This window comes from Choristoneura fumiferana, chromosome 12, assembly GCF_025370935.1.
Source record: "Choristoneura fumiferana chromosome 12, NRCan_CFum_1, whole genome shotgun sequence".
Lineage (NCBI taxonomy): Eukaryota > Metazoa > Arthropoda > Insecta > Lepidoptera > Tortricidae > Choristoneura > Choristoneura fumiferana.
In genome coordinates this window covers 18,805,471-18,819,463 of record NC_133483.1, presented here as the reverse complement: position 1 = coordinate 18,819,463, position 13,993 = coordinate 18,805,471, and the positions used below count along the sequence as shown (strand labels likewise).

At 38.1% G+C, this 13,993-nt stretch overlaps 1 protein-coding gene across 3 annotated transcripts in view; it reads right to left on the bottom strand.

Moving 5' to 3' along the window:
• spz5 (spatzle 5 Toll-1 receptor) overlaps nt 1–747 on the bottom strand; it is a 50,683-nt gene extending 49,936 nt beyond the window's left edge. The window contains exon 1 of one of the 3 annotated variants that reach the window (XM_074095664.1): nt 549–747. The gene's annotated coding sequence lies outside the window, so the exon portion shown is untranslated. Of the gene's footprint in view, nt 1–312; nt 465–548 lie in introns of those variants that run through there. The other 2 variants (XM_074095665.1, XM_074095666.1) reach the window with 2 other exon arrangements.
• Nucleotides 748–13,993: the final 13,246 nt, after the last annotated feature.

Sequence of the window (13,993 nt, the reverse complement as noted above, 5' to 3'; positions counted from 1 at the left end):
CCATATTAGCAAGTTGTCGCGCGTGATTCGGATAAGAAAATATATATGATTAGGTATTATTTAGCTGACGATAATGATGAGTTATTTGTTACATAAACATACTAGTAATTTTTGTAGATAGACAGTAATATTTAATTCTCAGCTGTAAAAAAATGTTTCGGTTTCGCCTAGAAACCTTGTTGCAATCGAACGCTTAATCTAAAGTGAAACATGAATAAAAAATCCTAAAGAACATTTGTAATTTCATTCTTAAAAGTTCAGAAATTAATCCTTGAATTAATCATACAATTCGCAAATAAAACATCATATTACCTTTAGCTATAATCTGCCACCGTGCAAAATATTTGTTGGAATAATTACCACAGAGCGATTTCTACTTCAAATCCAATCAAGCTTAGGTGAATTTGATATTAATATAACCATAACTTTGATAATTAAATTCAACTTTCATCTTACCGAAAATTATTAATGCTACCTACCTACGCGTGAATAAATTTATACACGATCCTCAATAAGTCTAACTAAAAACAACATAAAAATACACATACCCTCTTATCAACACACTACACTAAAACAACCAGATTTATTTTTAAATTACTAAAATGTACACAGCGTTAATTTAAATACACAGCACAGTTTTTTTTTAATTGATCGTTCATCGCGATTTCCCGCGCTTTTCGTTGACGTTTGGGCTGCGTTCAGGAACGCACGTTCGAGGCAACGGCTTGTGCGACACTGGCAGTCAGCTGGCCGGTCCGAAGTGTGCTAATGCGAAACACACGCATAATCAAATGAGAGGAAATGTATTGCGCTATTAAAATGATTGAATTACGTTGTTTTGTTTATAGTGACGGGTGAAATAACATCGTCCATTCAATTTAGATGTAGAAAGTAGGTCTAAAGAATGATTTTGCTGGTACTTCGAATTAAGCTTTTATAACGGTTGGCGCAAGATAATGCCAGGACCAAGCCACCAAATATAAATAGAAGCACCATGGGAGGTCACAAAAACATCTTTAGGGGAATTTGGACAAAAAAATGGCGCCATAGTTTGCTCGGCGCATCAATATTTATTCAGATTGCGTTACACAAATTGTACTATACGAAACAAGCCTAATTAAATTAGGTACTCTGTTTAGATATAAGTTAGCTTTCACAGATTTTCTTCTTTTTAATTTATTCATTCAAGAACTGGTGGCAGAGGACCAATATTTCTATTCTCTTCGTTTTTAAGCGTTTGAGTTCAGTTATGAGTGCTAATGTGTGTTTTCAGTTAGGTAGACCAATACCCAAATAGTTAATTAACCATTAAGATGATTACACAGCACACGTTGCTGTTGCGTTGGTAAATATCACACCTTGTCGTCAAAATATACTACACAGGTTAATAAATTTACACATCAACTTAGTAAGTCAGTTTAACGAGTTTGAAAAGTTTGTTTGCGGAAACTAATATCGAACTAAATATCTATTCAATCAAATCGATCTTTTTTTAAATATGTTTTCATCCCTTTCTTTGATATCAAATACACATACAAATCATATATTTCCGACTTTGATTCCATAGTGTTAGTAGTTTCAAATGACAATCTTATCACTATGGTTAGTATTTATAATTAATTAATTACACTAGCTTAACTTAAATAAATAAAACTAAAACTAAAGACGCCTGGGCATCGGCAGTACCTACAGGCGCATGTAGTTGCACGTTGCGTTGTTTTGCAGGTGGTAGGACCTTGTGCAAGGTCCGCCCGGATTGCTACCACCATCTTGCTCGCTAATCCTGCCGTGAAGCTGCAGTGCAGAGTAAGACAGCCGGTGAAATTACTGGCACTTGAGGTATCCCATCTTAGGCCTTTAGGTTGGCAACGCATCTGCAATACCCCTAGTGTTGCAGATGTATATGGGCGGTGGTGATCTCGTACCATCAGGAGACCCACTCGTTCGTTTGCCATCCAGTCGAAAAAAAAAACGTATCGTTGCAGCATCGGGGAGTCCCAGCGGTGGGCTAGCATGCTCAGGATGCTATTCGTGCTGCCCAGACTACGGTTGAAGAGAGACGTACATCATTTTCTCATGATATCGAATAACTGCTAATTATTATGAAACAAGTTTGCACACGCGGCCTCCTCCCGTTTTCTAACTCCCAATCCAGTAGGTATTTTGTAAAATCGGTTCTTATTCTTTATGTTCACCCTAAAAGGTGATTCTTTGCATAAAATCAGCTTACTGTTTGGGTTGGTAGTTGATGAGTCAATCAGTCAGTCAGAACTTTACCTTAAATAATATTAATATTCCTTGGGTGACGGTCCATTAAGTATCTAATGCAATGTGCAATTAAAAAAAAATTAACAACCTAAAAAACTATTTTACTAGCTGTAGCTGCTTTTGCTATTGCTTTACCACCTTTCCACATATAAACGGTCTAATGGAAGTAGGTAAAAACCGGTTTGGAAATTTAAATTGCTAGTTATAAATGAAATTAAATTGAAATCTCCATTGTCACACCGAAATGACCACAGTCACACTTATAACAGCTCTAATAACGCTTGCACCTGACATAACCAAAGCAACCTACTTACAGCCAAAGAAAGCAACACCGCGCGTCACATTGTTGTGACCAACGTGCTCGCTTATACGCGGTCCCTCTCACACAACAGCCAAACTCAACAGTATGAAAAAGACGGTCACAGAGAAATGTGATCAGGTTTTCGGTAGTCGCCTAATAAATCGCCCGATGATCGGCATATTGGCATCATAGAAGGTACGTATAGCAAATATTCGAAAAAAAACTTTAATAGCTTAACTTTACAGTTGTTTTTAAAAAAATTTGAAGCGTTGGAGCCACAGAGTTTATAAAACGAGAAACAGAAATGTTATCGTGTGTAAACATTCCAGAATCGAAGGCACCACTTTTTCAGTTCTCCTGCTTTTGGTGCATATTTTTTAGGGTTCGGTACCCAAAGGTTAAAAACGGAAACCCTATTACTAAGACTTCGCTGTCCGTCTGTCCGTCCGTCCGTCACCAGGCTGTATCTCATGAACAGTGATAGTTAGCCAGTTGAAATTTTCACAGACTTTATATAAAGGTGGCCGCTATAACTACAAATACTAAATCACAGAATGAAATAAATATTTAAGGGGGGCTCCCATACAATAAACGTAATTTTTTTGCCGTTTTTAGCTAATGTCTAATGAATGTTGTATAGATGGTACGGAACCCTTCGTGCACGAGTCCGACTCGCACTTGGCCGGTTTTTTGTATTTTGATACTCACCCGTGAAAGTTATCTTTTTCAAAGGAACCACAATCCGCAACAAAATAATCCGTAGACACACAAGGACCTTTACAGTTTCGCCACTTACAGTCATTAAAAGTCAGTCACTGTTCCCAAAGAAATAGCCTTAACCGAAAAATCAGTACAGTCCTTCCGGTTGTCCTAGAAACTTGAAATTTGGTATAAAATTAGCTACCATAGGCTAGCACAAACAATAAGAAAAGTCTGAAAAATCTTAATTTTCGTGTCTGTCTATACAGGCGCGGATCCAGCCCTCAAAGAAGGTAGTGGTCACAGCCAAACCACAGCCACCCAAAAATCGGCCAAGTGCGACTTGTAGTACAAACTTGCTCATGAACAATCATGACTCATGAACGACTTTTATGAAAGTGTGTCGTTACTAGCCATTTGGGTTGTGGGCATCCCATCGTGCCCACAACGGTGGATCCACCCTTGTGTCTATATCTGTCTGTATATATTTTATACCTTTTAGATGACCGGATGGCCAAGTGGTTAGAGAACCTGACTACGAAGCTTGAGGTCCCGGGTTCGATTCCCGGCCGGGGCAGATATTTGTTTGAATAATACGAGAGTTTGTTCTCGGGTCTTGGTTGTTTAATATGTATTTAAGTATGTATTTATCTATATAAGTATTTTTATCCTTCCTTGTTGCCTAGTATCCATAGTACAAGCTTTGCTTAGTTTGGGACTAGGTCAATTGGTGTCAATATGTCCCATGATATATTTTATTTATACCTATCAGCAACATTCTAAAATTACCTCAGGACACTCCGTACGTTTTGCTGATTACACTGGATAGTATAGATAAGTACCTTCAAGTACAGAACTTTTGGTACATTGAGTCCGACTCGCACTTAGCCAGTTGTAATTTACATGTGCATTAATTTTTTGACAAAAAAATATTAGCCAAATATCTCCGCTCTTAGCGCGATGCGTTTCTATTCTATTTGTTCTTATATCTGTGGTCGGAGCCCACTAAAACTGTGAACTGTGAAGTGAAGACATATTAGCTTTGTTCAGTTTCGCAAGGATTGGCATATGCGGATGATATTTGATTTATCTCGTTTATTTTAGGAACCTGATTTTTGAACACGTAATAAGGCTGCTGATGTCGAGATCTGCTTTGGTTTTAAGGGAAATAAGGTACTAGTCATCTTTAATTAATCGACTTCAAATTTTACTGTATGTTTTTTTATGTCATTATCACGGACAGGGTGAGCTGATTCGAGAGTTTGCATAACATGGACATACCCTATCATTGAATGGTAAAATTATTATAAAAAAAGCCTTTTAATTTCTAGCAGTTAACAACAAAGTATTGCCATATCATATAATATTGCAATTCTTAAAAATTAATTTACATGCATTAAATTTAAAATTATTATATTATTATGTTATTTATTTATTACTATTTTTTATTTTATCATTCATGGACAGTGGTGATCGTTTTCCTCCCACTTGTAAAAAAAATACTAAGTAATGAAATTACTTTATTTAGACTGCTTTTCTACTACGAGCAGAGAATCGTGGGTTCAATCAAATCCGGGCCCATACCTCTGAGTTTTAAAAATTCATGTCCGAAATAACGTTTGAAGTTTACCACGAGCTTTACAGTGAAGGAAAACATCGTGAAGAATCTTGCACAAATCTGCGAAGCAATTTAATAGTGTTTTTTTTTATTCGACTGGATGGCAAACGAGCAAGTGGGTCTCCTGATGGTAAGAGATCACCACCTCCCATAAACATCTGCAACACCAGGGGTATTGCAGACGCGTTGCCAACCTAGAGGCCTAAGATGGGATACCTCACGTGCCAGTAATTTCACCGGCTGTCTTACTCTCCACGCCGAAACACAACAGTGCAAGCACTGCTGCTTCACGGCAGGATTAGCGAGCAAGATGGTGGTAGCAATCCGGGCGGACCTTGCACAAGGTCCTACCACCTGTGTGTGTCTTGTTCCCACTGAAGCCGCGTGGGAAATTCGGTCCTGTGCCCTGCATGGGGATGTACTCGTATATATGGGCTGAGACGATGAGTTAAATATATCGTTTTGTAGGTAGGTACGGCCGAAAAAAAGGATTCATGACCCAGGGTGGAACCTTTTAATAATCAATTTCACTATGATTTCCTTGACAAAAGTATGAGATGTCAACATGAAATTAGTAGCACAAAGGTTCCCCCCTGGGTCATGCATAATTCAATTTGTTCGACAGTATGGTACTTAAGAAGCAAACTTTACTAGATTTTGTTACTTAATTAACTATAATTTTGATATGCATTGGATTTGGTAAGTTTAGGTTTATTTAAAAAAATCGTAGTAAGCTTTCTTGACGAATAAATCGAATGAGGGTTTCACATAGTTAGGCGAAATATCGCTAGATGGCGTTAGTGTCGCGAGGCCCTTTTGGCGTTTGCTTGCGATTGGCTCATTAGTTATTTAACCAATCACGAGCAAACGTCAAACGGATCTCACTATACTAACGCCATCTAGCGATATTTCGCCTCTGTGAAAACTCTCATTATATGAAATGAAGATTTTTTGTGCCAAATGTTAGTTAAGTATATCAAACGTTGTTATATCTATATCTAAGTGTCAGATTTGTTTATTTTTTAAAGAAAGGGCATGTTGTATAATCTATGGTCACCTGCGTTTCGTTTATAAAGCAGCGTTCAAATAAATAAATCATTACTTGATCTACCGTCTACAGCAAGTGGTTGTTTTACTGCATCCTCCAATTATTTAAATATAAACTCCCAAACCCGCGTCTAATACATCTACTTAGTACACACCCTACCGCAACATAACAGCTGTATATTGACGTTAATCATCTGAAATTGATTGTGGAGACACGAACACAGACCGCAATGTATTTACATACCCTCGTTAAGTTAGGCTTCCTAGAAAAATAATTACAGGCAGAGTAAGGTACATTGTAGAGTGTAAAGAAAATAATTGCCATAGACTCAAAACTCTACATTGTCTCTGGTATTTTTATCGATAAGAGGGTAAGCTAGCTAAAATTGTTGAATTTGGACGGTGGTTGTTTTCTTAACAGCTGATATTGTTATTGTGTCAAAATTTTGGATAAATAGCCGCTCACAGCCAAATTTTGACACTGCAATAATCAGAAAACAACACATTACGCCTTCCAAAACTATAAATATATATTCTTAATTTAAATTCAGTGTAGCTCTGCCCAAATTTGGGCGGCACAGCACCTGAGACTGACCCATCACCGCTTCACACCAACACCTTCTGCACGGCTGCCTGGAACCGAAGCCCCTGACCTTCCTCTTCTGCAAGGGCTGCTGCTGCTTGCTGGCCCTGGAGCCCCTACTGCCTCCAGCCTTCGTCCAGCACCGGCGGCCTGCGCTTCGGACTCTGATTCAGGGAAGACTCCCCAAGAAACGCCTTCCAACTCAACTCTCTCGTCACTCAACCCTCGAGATTCTTTTTCTGTCAGTAAAGCCAGGGGCCAAATATATGTCTAAAAACTTTATTTTGTTTTACTCAAATTTAACCCCTAGGGTCTCACTGCTCTACCCTGGCAACTTTCGCATTTATAATATTAGTAATTACCTATGTACTTACTAATAAAAAAATACAGCATTATAGTAAGAATCCAATGCGCTGTAAAATTCAAATTATACACAAAAAGGACATACATACAAAAAGAAAACTAGGTAATTAGGGCGATTATTGGAAGTTATTAGAAGGGGTAAAATTTAAAAATCAACTGGAACATTTTTTAATGTAAGAGTGCTTTTATAACCTAAATGAATACTTTTGTTGAAAATGTTAAAATTAATGTGATATTTTATACTTCTCGTATTTTGTACTTCTCGATGCTAACGTTTCATATTTCTTGTTTCTTACACTTACTGTTAACCATCTGTAAACTAATCCACCATAATGCATATGCAAGTATATACCTTACTTCACGCGTCCAAGGTTAAAGACATGCATAAACCCAAGCGCTCCATTTCTTAATACTGAAGGTCGCGTTACAGCAATGGAACATTAAGCGAGGGTCGAGCTAGCGTTAGCTATATCCGTGAAGCGTTTGCAGAATATTAGGATGATTCCAAGTATAAGTATTTGTTAAAAAAACATTTTTATTACAAGCTTTTTTGTTGACTGTACTTGCATTGCCATCCAACCTACATGCATACTAGCTTTGGCCCGCGGCTTCGCCCGCTTGGAATACGTTTATCGCGCGCTGTTCCCTCGGGAACTGTGCATTTTTCCAGGATAAAAAGTAGCCTTGTCACTTTCTGGCCCATAAACTATCTCTATGCCAAAAATCACGTCGATCCGTCGCTACGTTTCGACGTAAAAGACGGACAAACATACAAACACACCTTTCGCATTTATAATATTGGTATGGATATATCAAATTTTAAGTCAATCGGACCACTGGAAGCGGATCAAAATTAAATAGCAAGATTTCACCCACAATTTAAGTAAAGCCAACGTAGCGAGAGATAGGTTCATCCTTTTCCAATACACATCTCGCTTCTTTTCTCTCTCATGTTACGAGTATAATTATAGCTCTTCTTGGCCTTACCTTTACCCTTAGTAAGTAGGTACTTCGTGGGGTGGGAATTTGGAAGTCTTTATTCAATGAACAATTTGTGCTCTTTAAAGTAATTCGGCCGTTATTCTTAGTGTTAGTTAGTTTGTTCTTTATCAAGTACGCGAGTAACACAACTAGAACACAACTCGTTACTAACACATCACTATTCTGCCTCCGAAGTGTTGCAACACAGTCTGATTTCTTTTATCCTGGCTTTGGGGGAATCAAATTGCTTTCCCTTCTTACCAACTCCGGCGTCGTCTGGTGCGCGACGTGAATAAATATCATCTTTGCAATACTCTTGTTGGTGCGGGGTTCCATTGTTATCTAACGTTCTTTAATAGACGCCACGACACAGGACAAGAGTGTAGCGGCGGAGATACCGGCCTTTCCGGCGTTTTTTTGGGTTAAGTCGCAGTAAGGATCAACACTAGGTCCTCACTTTTGTTCACTTGTTTTAAGTTTTTAATTTTTCTACGAGGTGCTTTATAGGAGAGAGAGGCTTGCGTCGGGAAAAATACATTATGGACGACTAGGAAGGTGTTCCAGGCAGCTGAGCGTCCTTAAGTCCCAACTTCCTGGAGCTATCCCAACTCTTTTATATGTATGCACGATTTTTTTAAACTAATCTGTTCAGGGCATATTTCAGGCCTATCCCGTAGAATCTATTAAAAGTCGTTGGTTGGCGGTTAGGCATAGACTAATTTATTTTTCTTAATACAAAGACAATAGACATATCTTAGACATATACATAGTTTCACCTAGTAGGATAATAGATGGCGCTACGTTGATTAAATTAACATGTATTTTGATAACTTTCCAACACCCCCACTTTATCAAAATAATAAACTTTCCCATAGACATACAGTGGGAAGGTAAAACAATTTTTGTATATAGATACACTTTAAACATATACTCATACACATAAGTGTTAAAGCTCTACCCAGGCTATTCATTTACTTTATCTATAATACCAAGGGTTTTCATAAATTTATAGTGCTTAACACCTGGCAGACCTTTAGTTAGCAAGTCAGCGGGCATGTTAGCTGTTGACAAGTATCTTGTTTCAACAATTTCATTTCTTAAAACGTCTCTAATGAAGTGGTATCTCACATCTATATGTTTGGAACGTTTATGTGATTGATAATTGTTTGCCAGCTTTAATGCACTCTGACTGTCATTATAAATTACAATTTTATTACAGGAACCTGTTATTTCAAGTTCTAACTTCTGTAAATATATCGCTTCGCGACACGCTTCCGACAAAGCCATATATTCAGCCTCACAACTACTAAGAGCTACTGTCCTTTGCTTTTTGCTTTCCCAAGAAATTGCAGCACCTGATTTTGTAAAACAAAAACCAGTATATGAGCGTCTGTCTGTGGCATCACTAGCCCAGTCAGCATCCACAAAACCTACCAGTTCTGCACTTTCTCTGGAATATTTTAAGCAATAGGCTTTAGTTTGTGACAAATATTTCAAAATTCTTTTTGCATAATTCCAGTGTACATAAGAATAACAGTTATTAAATTGACTTAAATAACTCACTGAAAAAGCAATGTCAGGACGAGTCAGGACTGCTAAGTACATCAAACTTCCTATTAATTTTTGATAAGGCAACTTTTGTTCACATACATTAGACTTATCAATATTTAATTTACATTCTATAGGAGTTTCAACCAAATTACATTCAGACATATCAAACTTCTCAAGTAACTGTTTAATATACTGCTCCTGATCTACTGTAATTACATTGGCATTTTTGTTAATGTTTATTCTCATGCCCAAATAATTTGTAACTTGACCTAGATTCTTTATTTTGAATTTTTGGCTTAAAATTTGTATTAAGTTATCAGATTCTTTCTTACAATTTGAAAATATCAGAAAATCATCGACGTATACTCCAACAATAGTTTTCTTATTATCACTATGGCTTTTAATAAAAACACAAGGTTCTAACTTGCATTTACTGAATCCTGAATTACACAAAGCCTCTTCCACTCTTTGATACCATGCAAGTGATGATTGTTTTAATCCATAAACAGCTTTTCTTAATTTCAACACTTTATTTGAATTGCTTATAGGAAAGCCTTCAGGTAAATGCATAAATATGTTTTCTTTTAAGTAACCATTAAGGAAAGCTGTTGTCACATCTAAATGAGTGATATCCATGTCCAACTGAACACTTAAAGCTAACAATAAACGTAGCGTTGAATGTCTAATTACTGGACTAAAGGTCTCTTGGTAATCAATACCAGCCTTCTGGGTAAACCCTTTGGCCACAAGTCGTGCACGATATCTCACATTATTGTCTGAATCAAACTTCTTTCTCAACACCCACTTACACTGCACTACACTTGCGTTGCTGGGAGTATTAACAACTTCCCACACTTGGTTGTCTTGGAATGATTGCAGCTCCTCTGCCATCGCCTGCAGCCACTGTTGTCGCTCAGGACCACTGATGGCCTCTGCGTATGTCAGTCCATCTTCACCTGTAGCTGTAGCGCACATGTTAGCAAAGCCGTACCTCTCAGGCTTCTTCCTTTGCCTCTTGCCCGCTACTTGTACTGGAACTGGTGCACTAGACCCTCCATGTGCTGTATCTGGAGTTTCATGCATGCTCTGTGGAGCTGTACTAGCCTGTGCAGTATCCTGGCTTTCTCCACTAGGTTCTGGGTCAATATTTTCACCTTCGACATCCAAGTAATCCGACTCACTCGAACTTGACTCATTCAGGGGTTCAGTTTTCACCACAGATTCCTCTACTTTCTCCCCCACTGAATCTGTGCTCTCTATAAAAATAGTCACTGTGTCAGGACGCTTCGGCTTCTCTTGGATAATTACATCTCTACTTGTATAAACTTGGTTTTTTTCTGGGTTATAAATCCTGTACCCTTTAACATTGTCACAAAAACCAACAAGTATATGTTTCTTGGATTTTTTATCCCACTTTGTTCTTTTTTCTTTTGGTATATGCACCATCACTGGACTCCCAAAAACACGCAAATGTTGCAAATCTGGTTTTCTGCCAAACCACATCTCGTATGGAGTCTTTTCAATACCTGAAGCTATGGACCTGTTCTTTAAGTATACTGCAGTATTAGCCGCTTCCGCCCAATACTTCTTGTCCAATTCTGCTTCGAAAAGTAAGCATCTCGCTCTCTCAACGATAGTACGGTTATTTCTCTCGCAGAGCCCGTTCTGTTCTGGTGTATATGGGTTTGTTTTCTGGTGAATGATACCTTCATGCTTGAGAAAACCTTGAAAGTTGTTGCTACAGTACTCACATCCATTGTCTGTCCGTAATATTTTGATTCTTGTGTTCTGATAATTCTCCACCATTGACTTAAACTCTTTGAAATAACTCAGTGTTTCACTTTTGGCCTTTAAAAAATATATGAAAGTCATTCTGGTGAAGTCATCGATGAACAGCAGAAAATATCTTGCACTGCCAATTGACTTGCACTCCATCGGACCACAGATGTCTGAGTGCACGATCTGTAACATTTCTGTAGCTCTCGTACCCGTCGAAAATGGCAATCTTGACTGTTTACCTTCACAGCAAACTTGACAGCTAGATTTGCTTGCCATAAATGTGTCTGGATAATACATTCCATCAACTAAACCTTGCTTCATCTTGTTCATGTCTGTGCTATTCAAGTGTCCAAGCCGTCTGTGCCATGTCTGTCCATCAGCTACTGATGACGCCAACAAACAAGTCTCAGCTTGCAAGATTAACTTGTATACACCATCAACAAGTATCGCCTCGGCAACCAAATCGCCTAATTTGTTTCTTATAAGGCATCGGCCGTGTTCAAAAACAACACTGTTTTCGTTTTTTATCAATTCGCTAACTGATAAAAGGTTAGTCGCAAGACTCGGCACGCACAATACATTTTTCACTGTGATTTCGTAGCCGTAACTTGTCGTGACTCCCACATCACCCGCACATAATACAGGTACTTTCGATTCGTTTGCTACTATAATTTCAGGTAAACTTGACGAATCCAGCCTATTTGTCAACCAACTTTCGTTTGCAGTCATATGTGTACTGGCTCCCGAATCAACATACCAGTCGCATTTATTAAATTTCCCGCTGAGAAAAACAACACTAAATGCATTTGTCTGTTTTTTCTTCTCCGTTTTTTCGTTTATAAATGGACATTGATTCCTGTAATGACCAGGTTGCTTACATTTAAAACATGTTATTGTTTTCGTAGTTTTGACGTTTGAGTTTGACATTGACGTACTCGGAGCATAGATATTCGGAGACGGTCCGCCATGTTTACTAGTGCTGCCACCTTTACCAAGTTTCTTCTTCTGCCAACTTCGGGCAATTAATGCTGAGTTGTCATTACCGTCCATTTCAATTGCGTCAGCATTTTCCATATCCAACAACTTTGTTTTTATGGAATCTGCTGTGATTTGGATCCCGGAATGCTCAATTGCCATAATCATTGGCATAAACTTTTCTGGTAAACCAGCTAGTAGCAATGACCCAATCCAATCATCGTTGATTATAAATCCGGTGCCACTTAACCGTTGTGAATTTTCCACTATTTGAGTAACGTAACTTGTCATGTTTTCGCACTTTTCTAGTCTGATAGATATTAAATGACGGAGTAAAGTTATTCGTCTTGAAAATCCCGAATCATCGAATAAAGTCTTCAGTTTTGTCCATAACTGCTTCGTAGTCCGAGTATCCTTTATGTGCACAAACAATGCTGCGTCAATGGTCAAAATCAATTTTGCTCGTGCTCTGGCATCGGCAACTGCCTGTGCGGCTTCGGATGCACCTGCCTCTTGCTTCAGGAACTTGTCTGCGTCCTCAAGTACCAGCAAATTTTGAACTGCGAACGCCCAATCGTCGTAGTTTTCGCGACCCTTGAGCTTCGGCACGCTCGACAAAAAACTGGAGGTCATCTTCTTGATAAGAACACGCGAAAAAACTCACAATAACTATTTTTTTAAAACAAAAGATTGCATTCGCCCATAACCTATTAAAAGTCGTTGGTTGGCGGTTAGGCATAGACTAATTTATTTTTCTTAATACAAAGACAATAGACATATCTTAGACATATACATAGTTTCACCTAGTAGGATAATAGATGGCGCTACGTTGATTAAATTAACATGTATTTTGATAACTTTCCAACAGTTTAGTTTAGGTAGTTTATAACAATGAAATCTTGAAATACTTACTGTTTAAAAAAATTGATCATTCAATTATAATAATAATAACAATTACAATAATATTTTCGGCGAAAAATTAGAGAACCGAAGGATTCATTTATGTGTGTGTATACTAAACATCATAACAAACACACACACGTATGTATAGGTACATACCTACACGCAAGCGTATACATACATATACACACGCGCCTATACATGTAGGTACATACAGGAGGGCCCTGTAACAGGAGCAAACAATTAAACCACAGCTTCTCACAGCTTCCACTCTTAATCTTGAGCTAATTTGGTTGTACGACTTTTGAAAATAAATTGTATTATGACAAACAATGTACTGCGAAATCCGTCATTTTGTTACGTGACAGGCGATGCCATTTAGGCTTTTGCAAACCGTACATTGAACATACTATTTAATTTGTTTGGAATAAACATAACGATATAAAATTACTCCATTTTTGAAAGTTGCAGAACTAAAAGTGGTTCCATTTGAGTAGCAGAACCTGTGTTTTATTTTTTGCTCCTGTTACAGGACCCACCCGGTATAGATACACACACAATCTTATATTCATAATAATTGTAAGTAGGATTAGTGTTTCTATGCCCGCGCGCCGTGTCGTCCGCGCCAATGCGCACGCGCAGCGATATGAATCGAGATCTAGCATTGCGCAAGCGGCGTGGGAACGCCCACGCTCGCAAAAACAGACGGAACTTGCTTCCGAACTTCCGATGTTACATTATCTACACAATGACATCCAGTATACGCACTTGTGCTGTTGTAAAGAACTGCGAGAAAGAAGAATCCGTTGAACAGAACAAGTTAATAATTAGGTATAAATACAATTATACGGGACAATTGATACTAATTGACCTAATCTAAGAATAAGAATGTTTATTGGCTGATTTTCAGTGACATAATCTCAAGCTT